The sequence below is a fragment of the Dreissena polymorpha genome, chromosome 11 (assembly GCF_020536995.1).
Source record: "Dreissena polymorpha isolate Duluth1 chromosome 11, UMN_Dpol_1.0, whole genome shotgun sequence".
Lineage (NCBI taxonomy): Eukaryota > Metazoa > Mollusca > Bivalvia > Myida > Dreissenidae > Dreissena > Dreissena polymorpha.
In genome coordinates, this window is record NC_068365.1 from 67,706,680 (window position 1) to 67,719,352 (window position 12,673).

Sequence of the window (12,673 nt, forward strand, 5' to 3'; positions counted from 1 at the left end):
CAGTTGCACATCTAGTCCATACTGCCGTCACATGATTACAATGGAATGTTCTGAATATAATGATACGAGCAGATAATCACTGTTATCATGAAGTTTTGGTAATCCTTTGAACACATCGAGGACGAATAGTGGTTGATACGTTTTTAAGTTTTATTTCATCGTGCCTCACAAAGTGTAATATTGTTGGTCTATATATTTAATTGTGTACGTTTTTGTGGTAATAAAATAGGAATTACAAAAAAGAAAAGAGAAATCGTAATCTCATATACTGTTATTTAATTTGAATTGCGATGCTAAAAGGTACATAATAATTTACACTTAAAGATGTATACATAAATCTTTGCCGAGTGCGGGGTTAAGAGCTGATTCTAACCGGTTTACAAATCCACCTCTCTGAATGGACCGTTTTACATCGGCTACTCCGATTATTATTGCTTGTGTGATTATTGAGTTTCTCATAGTCTTCTCCTGTAGTACTACATTTATTGTGTGCCTCACTGTTTTGGCACTAGGTATATCCCCATCAATAAATGGCTACATGCTGTAATATCGTTTCACTCCTAGGTCAATATTCACTATCCAATTGTTAGACTTAAGTCTAAGAATAACACACATTCTTAAAACTGTTACACCATTCGTCAGATAAAACAGTGTGCGTACGATATAAGCCTGTTTTCATAAATCTATTTACACTTTGGGGTAAGATGTTTTAGATCTCAATCTATTCTTTATACTAAAGTCTTAACACGAGTAGGTGATTACGGACACTGATGCTGCAGCCGAAACTTCAATTCATACATAGATAACAAAGCAGATATTTCATATCGGTGAGGTATTTTCAATTTTAATTTATCTGTAAAGCCGAATGAGTACTTTGTTGTGACATTCAGTTAATTGTATGCCTTTGCTAGCATGTGTTTCAATATAATATAGCATATACATTTAATATATTGTATATACATTTTTTTATGTAACCTTTCTAAAAACGTTCATTTGTGCCCATGTTAGCAGTGCATTCATTTGGTCGTATGTTTGATCGTTGGTCTACGCAGGGCACTTTATAACAAGTACAATTTGCTGGTATAAAACCTCTGATAGTAACAAAATCAAAACAGATGAACGCCCTTTATCGAACAGACCATTTGTGTAAAATGTATTTATAAACGAGCAGATATCGGCCAGGGTCTAAATGAAGTAAACGTATCACATGGACGGTGCATGATGCTATCAGTTAGCTATCACATATATGCGTAGCTAGCTACTTTGTCCCAAATATATAAACAATGTGTGATTGCAATTATGTTAAGTTAGATTAAAATTAAATATCGATTTATCTAACATGTGAACAATTAATAACATGGCATAACGTAGCGCGCATGTACTCTTTAGACAAATCGCATTTCTATGTTCATTGACAGATTTCGTTAGTTTAAATGCGTCTGCCACCAAAAACTGGAACAATTTGTTTATGATGTAAACACTTTAAGAAATGACAGAAATATTAATGTGTGTTGATGAATATGCAAATATTTTAATTGCATGCTGAGCAATATTAAGAAACAATATCTATAGTATATGGCCTGCTAGCTATTTGTAAACCAATACAGCTGACGTCATTTTAAACAGTAACCGCTTTATGAAAATTATAGAATGTTTATCTTATTTTATTTCAAAATCGTATGTGTCTTTTTTAAGTAAGTGTACCAATATGAAAGTATGATGAAAAAAAATTGCTACGCTTATGTTACATTGCAGTCATTTTAGATAAATACGTTCTCTTTCCCGCACATGAATCTTATCTCGACCAATAAAATGCTTTTGAAAATATAACCCGGGAATAAATTACGATAAACCGTGACGTTGTTTGTTCAAATCGTCAACCCTTTATCAGCCGTTCGTCTCAACAAATCGCGGTACAGAATCAGTAGCATGTGTCAAGGAGTATATCATTGTTAGCATGCAGCACTTAAAGCAGGACATGTGTAGAGTCGACATGTAACACTATAAGCAAGACATGTGTAGTGTCGATTAATGGATTAAGGTAAGATGATTGTGTTGCATTATAAGGTGGGAGTGATTTGCTTTAATGAGCTTCAAAAAAAGTTTAAACAAAATAAAAAATGTTATTCATATGTGTGGCAGAATTCGTTAAGTCATCAGAATGTTGAATGACATTTGTGAAGGCTCAATCAGTACAGTAAATGTATTGGTAAGTCAACATACAAACTGAACTTTGGAATAATCTCTTTAAAGTTAATAAAGAAAAATAGTACACACTTATTATATTTAATATTGGCAGGTTCTCAAAGTCCGAACGTCATGAAACAAATAAAAAAATGTCGGCATGTTAGGTGTTCAACATGTAAAAGTTTTCAAACAAATTATTTAATCATGTATTAATTGTGTAGTGTTTGTTTTTTATGTTTGTGTTTCGTCAAGTTCGTTTGTTGGTGATACATTGTTTGACACTTTTTGCTATATATTAATGCCTATGTGTTATAAAACGGTTTCATTACTGCTATTTCTTGAGATTTTTATATGTTTAATGTTGTATGTTTACCAATTAAGATGTGTGTTAAGTTGCGTAATTTATATATTCGTGAATGACTTGCGACAATAGGTCACCGTGTAGTAATAAATATAATGTCTGCTTAGTGACAATTAAGCTACCTATTTGGTACCCGCTCTTCTCAATATTTCATGTATGAACTCCAATCAGTGAAAATAACTTAATAAGCCTAAGGCTTTCGATGTAATCGATGTAATCGAGCTGAAATAAATAGGCTTAAACTTAAACAGGTAATGGTATTCGTCGATATGTTAATGTTTTCCGAAGCTAAAAAAAAATACAAGGAATGTGTCTCATTTAAGTTGGATATAAGTGATTCAGTATGTATGTTTTATATGCAAAGCAAACGAATAAAAAGGATAAACATAGAGTAATTTTTAAGTCTGAATGTACGCTGTATTTGTCATAAAACCGACTTCTGAAATAATTTTATAATACTTTTATTATATTTAAAACCCGCTTTTAACATCGATTATGAACTTCAGCCGTAGAAGACATAATGAAATATCGATAAACGTTGATAACACAGTATTGCTTTCAAGATAAGGAAACAAAAACTACCGAAATAGTATAATGTCAAGATAAGAAGCAAATAGTTTCATTGCCATATTACAAGTGTTCGCCGTACTCGGTCAGTCTTGGAAATCGTTCTTGAAATACTCAATTTATAACGAAAAGTATTTTCTTCCATGTTTCATTCATACTAAAAAATGCAGTCAGCGTAGCTATAGCCCAGCATGCATCTCGCTATCTGGTCAGAAGATACCTAATGGGACCACGAAACATTGCTTGATTTATAACGATCAGCGCCGCTCCTGACCTTACTGAGCAATTGCACAGATTGGGCTTGAGCTAAACGCACCACTATACCTCTTTTAATGAAATCCACGCATATTTGGATTTAAGTTTACCCTATAAACCACATAATAGAAAGTCAATTGAATTTCCTGTTAATGTAAATAAGATTGCACATTTTTTTGTTTAGAACGGTTTTGTTTGTATAAACACACAAAAAATTCCATGAATTCATTCTCTCCAACTAGCGGTACGTTTTATTCTAATTGTTATGCACGCTTACAAAGGTCAGCTAAGATGAACAGCTTTGTTATAGAGCTACGCAGTACAACCGAGACTTTAAAATATCACTTATTATGCATAATTTGTTTGCTTTAATAACATTGAAAGGGTCTCCATGATAATACACTATTCTTGTCGAGCCATGCAACGATGTATATTGGTAAACACAATTACTGCAAAGTTACGTGGTAATTGGTATATTTAGTTACATTTTAAGACCAGGACAAACAACATGTTCGTAAGGAAAAATGAAAGTGTATGGCACTAATCCGACTGGACCAATATAGTGTCCATTGAATTATACAGTGAGTGTCGAGCCCTGTTAACAAAACGCAGTAGCAATAAGATGTATCCAAACATAAAAACATGTATACCGGTATCTTATTTTTAGTGAAATATGCTGGAATGCCATTATAATTTATGTTATACCTGAATATGTTTTAATGTTGCCAAAATAATATATATGTTAGTACATATGATGAAAAAAATTATGTAAACACACGCACCATCTAGTGAGTATGTATGTGCAAATTGGAGATGCATACAGTTTGATTAAATGATTACGAACTTAACCGAAGTTCTCTCAAATATCTAATTTCAGAAATAATGTTTACGGACCATAAGCGTTTTCTGATATGCGTCTGTTCATTTGTTGTACTTAACACATTTTTGATAGACGAAATTGCGCCAATCGATGTTATACCATAGCAGAGTTTTTTTGTGCCAAAATAGAACTTAAGCTAGGTCGTTGAAATTCGACACCATTTCTTTACAATCGTTTCAATTCAACGTGAATACTTGGGCATTCAAATAGCGAAGAAATCAATACAAATTATTAAGCTATTTGGCCATTAAGGTACAGATCATCAAATTGCGTATTGGTACATTTGGGATCGAATACAAAATAAGGCTTATTATATTGATTTAAATGCTTGACTTACATATGGAAATGACGTGAATCACAGCTTTATATTAATGCAGGTATTCGTTCGTTTTATTATTGAATCGATGCAAGTGTCTTAAGCTTTCCAAGGAAGATAGGCATTAGTAGTAGGAGTGAACATGGAGGTCGGATTTACGCAGTTTTATTAATATTAGGCAGGTATTGTCTTATGCAACTTTCATTGTTAGAATAGACTATTAGGCTCACTTTAAAATCTTAAATTTATATCGAGTATACAATTGCAATAATGAACAATACGGATACCTTTGTTATAGTTTAAGTGATATCGTATATAAATTTATATCCGATTACACGACATAATTATTTTGAAAAGAATTCATTATTTCAAAGACGTTGTCCCTTTGTGGCTCCTTGCAAGACCAAGTCCCTGAATGCATCTGTCCGTAATGCACACGCCAACATGAATATTTACCGTAATACGAATCATGACGTTAACAAATAAATATTATTATGAACAATTGTTCCTCTTATCTGACTGTCTTATGTGCCTTATTTAAACTCAATGAAACAACATTAGATTATTTAAGATCGCAAGACCGAAATTCTTAATTCTTGATACGTTCATGTTGCACAAGTTCTTAGAAGTACAGGACACTTTGAACAAGACGTCCACCACGTTCAGGGAATATGCCGGCCTTATTATAGAAAGGTTCGTTCTTGAACACGCCGATATCATCATAATGTGATATTTCAGCATTGCTTATTCAATGACAATTTATTAGCGTTGCCATTTCTTTTAAAACACGAATATAAGCTTTAAGTGATGTTTCGTCAAGAAATTAGTTCTTGCGAACTACTTGATCTTCATAAATTGCGTAATTGGTTGAATACAAATAAACGTATAAAAAGCTGGTTCGATAAATAATTTTGGTAAAGGAACAAAATAAGATGATATGTTATATAAAGGATAATATGTAATATAAAGGATAAAGACCGTCCCAGCTTTGTCTTATTTTTTTGTCTGAGTATACGGACATATATATATGTTACGATTTTATTAAGTCACTGAAACGTAGATAGAAAAGGCGGATAATGTTACACATTATGTGACAAATTACAAAAGAGCATGACATTGACTAAACGTTACGCGTTGATGATTGCTGTAATAACCAGCGGTTCGTGTTTCTTTGTATTGTTTAATACCCACGGCACCCTTCTAAGCGGAAACATCGAACGGTCGTAAATTGCCAAAATAAATCCCGCTTATCTGTCAGTTTTTTATAAGATATTTAAATATACATAAGGTTTCTGTTTGAAGCAAAGTTATATATACACGCGCGAAACGCATGAATACTTTATCAGTGTGTATTTATTTATTCTACACATATGGTGTTTATACATACTAGTTTTGCACAGACCTAATTATATAATTGATTTAATACGATTATCGTTGCCAGCCACCAAAGACAGGCATGTGGCTTTAAGATTGTTTGATCTTTTGCTAAAATATAATTTGTAATATGTACTGTTACATTTTAAGTATTCGACCGTGTTCAAGCTATAATTGTTAATTGTATTCGTTGTGTTGCATTCGAACATATGAACAGTGCGATAACATTTGAGACTTCTCAACAATTAATAAAACATTCAAATAATTGGTAATGAAATAATGGATGTTGAGACAGTTATGGGGATTTATATTTATAATAATATACATTTCTTATGATTTGCCTACAATTTCTACATACAGATACTGTTTTGATTTTATTTGCAATAATTCAATATGCTTTTTTGCATTCAGACTGTTAAATACTGTATCATGTCAATCATTACTTGTCGTGTCAATCATTACTTATTATGTCAATCATTACTTATCATGTCAATTATTACGTATCATGTCAATAATTACTTATTATGTCATGTATTACTCATTATGTCAATCATTACTTATCATGTCAATCATTACTCATCATGCCAATCATTACTTATCATGTCAATCATTACTGAGCATGTCAATCATAACTCATCATGTCAATCATTCCTTATCATGTCAATCATTACTTATCATGTCAATCATTACTTATCATTTCAATCATTACTTATCATGTCAATCATTACTTATCATGTCAATCATTACTTATCATGTGAATTCTACTCAGATTTTGGATTCAAACTGATTGATAACTTATCATGTCGATCATTACTTATCATGTAAATACTACTCTGTTTTTGGCATTCAAATTGATATGTATTTTCTTCTCCTCAATTGTTGCGTTTGTTTTTCAAGTTTTTTATCAGCCCGAAATCCGGGCTAATAACTGGTGACGTGTTTAATGATGTCATAACGTCATAACGTGTAGAATCAACTCGATACCTAACGCATCATTGGTAAATTATGTATTTTATACAATTGAAAATGCTACTTTTATTTTAAATCTATGCGAAGACTTTACTTTTTAGTCACATAATTGAGCGTTACTTTTTAAAATAAATTGTATCATTTTGACATCTTAAATGTATTTCCCGCTATGCCATCATCAATAACAATATACAACTCTATAAGGCACTGCACCATTTTTAGAATTAAAAAACGAAACCAAAACTTAACATTTAGTAAACAACTACATCTACAACGACATTGCTACACATCCCAAATAGTTTGTCCTAAATAAGTGCTCATCAATTGTTGCATTACCTTTTTACATCATACATTATAATTAAGGTGTTTTAGTGATTTTTTGTGGACATCTTATTGATTTATTGACTAAAACCACTTGTCCTGTATAAATATTTTAAGTTACGCTTACCAGTGTTATTTCCAACCAGTGAGCATGAATGATGGCTAACAATAGCAATACCAATCAACTGGTCTATTAGTTACTTGTGTTTAGCTTACCTGAGCACAACGTTAAGACTTTTTGTGATAATATTTTTTCATTCGTCCATGCGTCGCCATTATTTACATTTATGTCACACTAGAGGCAACACTTTTTCACAATCTTCATGAAATCGATCAAACATGTGTGCTAGTAATACAGCGAACGAGTAAGAAAATTAATTGCGTAAGTACAAAAACTCTGTCATTTGGTAAACTGAAAGAAACCCGTCGTGAAGCTCTGCATGCCACATTTTTTGTCAGAACAGTTGTCCCAATTATATACCGACCGAGTTCTAAAATTGTTTAGGTCCGTTGAAAAATACGCGGGGCAATTTCTATTGAATAGTGAAACCTTCTGACCGCTCTAGATGTTACATTTATAACTCAATTTGAAAGAGATAATATCCCATAACAATCGTCACAATGATATCAGGGCCGATTTCAAAACGTGTTCTGGTCCGTTGAAAACCGTGGCTGCCAGGAGGCGGGGCAGTTTTTCTTAAATTGCTATAGGGAAACCTTGTGAACCCTTTAGGGGTCACAATTATAGCGCAGATGACAAATGTCGAAATAAATATATCGATCAAATTCGAAACTTGGTAATATGGGGTAAACACTAATTGTATAGTTCAAATTATTAAAAGCTTGTTAACCCCAGATGCCATATTTATTGAGCAATCGTAAACAAATTGGTGAGATAATAAATGTTTCCCTAATATGTCTCTGGCGAGTTTGAAATGTGTTACGTGAGCATTTTAAAATTCATATTTATTTATATATTTATTAAACATAAGCCGCCATAAAAATATGGGGAAAATCTAGACGCCACATTGTTTGTCAAATCATCATACCGAGTTTTAAAATGCAAAAACAGTTCTGTATATTCAGGTCGCAGGTGAGTAACTGTGTTGTCCCTTAGCTTGATTATTAGTTGTATGTAACCTGACCGATTTTTACAACGCTATAATTTTTACAAGAAATCGTTTGGTCACGTTTTTCTTAACTTAAAAAAACCCTGTGCAAGCTTCATTGTCCAGGTAAACAAATAGAAAGAGCATATTTTGATACATTTTTATGTATTTGATTATTATACAAACTATTTTTATTAGACTGTTCAGCGATTTTCTTACTATTTTGGTGATAAGATTTTTTTGTTCGTTCGTACTCTCACGATTCGTTCCATTTTTGTGTTTCGGATTATCATTTGTTCAATGAAAACTCTCCGCTTGAATCTTATGTAACTCATCATATGTGTAATACATGATAGATCCAGTTCCCTTTTTATTTACCAATGTTTTGTATCATTTTACAGCCATCTACAACGCCATGCATACTTCGATATCCAGTCAAATCTAATTCAGTAATTGGTCTCACCGTTGTGTAAGTTAAATGTAGTTATTGCAACATTGATGTGATATGCTGTTATTTGGTTGTAACTATTTGAATAACTCAACTAAACCCATCATTCCTTAAACGTTCAGTACTGCCTTATATTGTTTTGAATTCTAAATGCTCATAGTGATGGACAGTAAAATCTTGTGCACATCTATGCAATACTTGTATAATGCTAAAGGCCCAAGATTACATTTTTAATAGTTGTGTAACGCTGTTATTTTACGGATTATTTTGTCATGCATTTTGTAAGTTTTTGTATTGTGTAATTTCAGTTTTATGGGTTTGATCGGTTATCTTGCTGTCAAATTAAATCCGGCTGAATGATCCGTTGTCTTTTGTTCAATTAAAATCCGGCCAAATAATTGGGGCAGTGAAGTTACCTTGGAGGTTTGACCCACTTGTTTCTAATATTAGATCTAAAAATAAAGGCCTGGATATAACAATAATGCTGCAATAAAGCATATTTTATATCATATACAATGCAAAAGCTTCCATAATTATGACCATTCATGTTGTGTGTGTTGGTAAGTCAGGAATGTTCTTTATTTAATCGCAAATTCAATGTACATGGTAGATATTGTAAACAATGAACTAACCACGGCGGGTTCAGCAACAGTACTAACCAGTCTGCGAAATAAGCGCACGCCCGTTGGCCTGGGCGTGTAAATTATAGCTCTGGCCTATTAAAATTGCCATATTGTAAGCCCGTCGGGCCAGTAGAAATTCCGTGTATCAATATTGTTTCATTTTTAAGTGTGATAAAAGTCATTATTTTGTGAGTACTTTGCGAAGATTTCCCACAGAACTTCGTTCAACTTCGCCTAAAATAAGATTTAAACGCGTTCCGATTGTTCCATACATTCAACGGTCATTTTCAAGTTGTAACACAGGCCACGTGGTGAACAATTTAGACTGGTTATTTACTATTGGCACACGTCATGCTGATGTGTTTTCTGCTGAAGTAAACTTATCAACGTACGCGGCTTGCATTTCCGGAATAAACATCGTTTTACTTTGTAACCTTGTTTGTGTTTATTTCCAAAGTTGTAAGTCACTACGCGCATAAGGCTGCATAATGCTTAAATACGTAGCTGGAGCGAAGCCAGGCAAGAAACTGCCCACTTCTGATCGTAAGTCAACAAATGACTATGAAAAATCACGGAAACGTGAATTTCAAGAAAAGTGGTAAAAAATCAGTGATGAAGGAGAAGCTACTTCTGTAAGACAGAGTTTAATAAGCTACGCTTAAAAACACAGCATAAGAAAAAAGTCAACATGTATGATAAAAGTATGCCATCTATGCCTTCACTTGTCAAGTAAACTTCTGGAAAATAACTATCAGGTTGCTTGTTTTACAGGATATGGTTTCTGACTAAGAGGATCTCCAGGATTGACATGACGCCTTATCAGTGATCGCTCCGCCCACTTAAACACGTAGCTCAGCATGAAGAAAACCTAGACAAGCTAACACCAAAATGGCTTCTTTGCCTATAGACTGCATATAGATTTACGCGATATTCCGGATGATTTTATGGACTTGTTCAACACCATATTACACGTGTAAAGGGGTTGATGCCATTAAGTTATTCTGCAAATGCAAAAAATATAAGATTAAAGAGAACATCAGCTATTTATAACAGGTAAATCGGTACATTAAACACGCTCTCAAACGCTTGCGCGCTTCCCGAAATCGACCCGTTATTACGTGTAATGGTGGTATTTGCAATAAATTAACACTGCACCGGTATTTACCCGTGTTATTAACAAAATTATTACAGAAACATTCCCCCCCTACCTGTGTTTTTGACACGAAATAGCGCTTTATAACTGGGAATTCGGTGAAGTTTTACGCGCTTTCTGACGCCGGGTGGGTACCTCAATCCCACATGTTATTGCGTATAAAAGTGATATTAATCATATTAAACATTGCTTATGGGACATTTATCAATCACTATAATTTGAAGCGCAAAACCAACACAGTCGTTTGAACATTGTCTGATATAAAATTAGCGTTGTACGAAAGGGAATACGGTCAGGCTATTATAAATTAATAAGGCTACCAATATCAGACGCTCGCGCAGGTACCGACTTCCGCGAAGTTACCGCATTTATTGTTTAACTAATATCAGTAATAATAACTCTTTTACAATAGCATTTATCGATACGTATTTATTAAAATAATAACAAAATGGTTTTCACTTGTTTCTGACACACACAGAAACGCGACTTTTTAACGGGCATTTCGTAAAGTTACACGAATTGGGTACCAAAATTCTCAATTATTTTACATGCACACATAATACATACTTAATAATGCTTAGTTATTGCTTATATGACATTTCAAGTTTGTGAAATAAATACATGTTCTTTAAAGGGGATCTCAATAATTTTTTAACCTTCCACTCGCTCTTGTCAAGACCGCATTTACGCGTTGGAAATGGTATAAATTTATTTCATGTAATTTATTTTATCTTTCTGGATACCAAATGTCAGAGTTGCATTAACCCTTTTTAACACCGTTTAACCATTTTTCATTTGCGTTTTTTCATCCGAACAAAATATAGAAACTCGTTTAAAAAATGAGATCTAGGCATTCGAGCTCCTAGTGTGGATTAAAAGCGTTTATTGGTGACACCACATGAGCGCAAATGTGTAGATACTGTTAATAAGATAATAAATCACATGTCACCTTCAAATAACATGTATGATGTCAATTAAGTGCATTACTATCAGAGTAATAAAACACAGCATGAATTAAGCTTCACGGTGGGTTTTATTTCTCTTTAAGTAATGCAGATGAACCTCGCTTCTGACCTAGTAACTGATAAAACTATTTTAAAAAAGTGAAATATTATGTGATAATCAGATCGATAACATAAACTATTTAAATCTGCTAGTATATCCGATAAAAATATATTATAATTGTCCTTGACAGTGTTGACGTTCAGTTGTTCGTGGTGACGACCGCATGTATTTATACATCTCTTACAGTTCTCAAGATCTCTTTTCGGCTTTGGAAACGATATAAATTAAATGTCACCAACTAATCTTTCAGGATATTGATTGTCCGAGTTACATAATCCCCATTGACACCGTTTAACCATTTTTAATCGTTTTTTTTTAAGAGGAAAACAAAAGAAACTCATTGGAATAAAAGTGAACCTTAACATGTAGCTTGTCTAGAAAATGGCGGACAGGTCGTTGCTAACGATTGCGCCCGATTAATCGATCGCTGATTGGTGGATCAATTCTAGTGGGTGGAGCGATCATAGATATGGCGTCATGTCAATTGCCGTGATGATTAGATGAACGAAGAAGTTGTTTATCACATGTTAAATACTTATAATTAATAAAGGACATAATTACATTGACTTGTTATATTGTGTTGCAATTGTTTTTGCAATAGGCTTTACAGTTAACATACCCTGGATACAATTTTACTTTTAATAGATTAACTTCTATTGAAAGATGAAACCCTTTAACAGGGTGTATATTTTAACAAATTTACTTTGGGCTAGTAATTTTGCTGCTGGGCTACTTGTCTTTACCATTCCAGTAGCCCGAATGGCTAGTGGATAAAATGAACTATCGTGAAGACTGCTAACACAATATAATGGCTAAGATATTGATCATGAACACCGCTTCTGCTTCAACAGTGTTGCCACTTATCCGAGATAGAATGTTGTTTAACGTTTGTTAAAATCGGCACGTATTCATCAGCTGACGTTCAATAATGCAGTATCTTATATATCTTTAAGCGAACGGAATAAAATACATTAAATATGTATTGTTTCAGAACAAATCAACGCATAAGTGTTAGTTAAAGGGACTATGGCAGGGAAAACTGGGT

At 33.3% G+C, this 12,673-nt stretch overlaps 2 protein-coding genes across 19 annotated transcripts in view; both read left to right on the plus strand.

The window, feature by feature from the left end:
• LOC127850612 (uncharacterized) overlaps nucleotides 1-12,673 on the plus strand; it is a 1,644,088-nt gene that overhangs the window by 1,621,303 nt on the left and 10,112 nt on the right. The gene's annotated exons all lie outside the window — the stretch shown is intronic.
• LOC127850624 (uncharacterized) overlaps nucleotides 1-12,673 on the plus strand; it is a 346,937-nt gene that overhangs the window by 95,121 nt on the left and 239,143 nt on the right. Inside the window, exon 3 of the mRNA XM_052383800.1 lies at nucleotides 8,741-8,808. The gene's annotated coding sequence lies outside the window, so the exon portion shown is untranslated. The remainder of the gene's footprint in view (nucleotides 1-8,740; nucleotides 8,809-12,673) is intronic.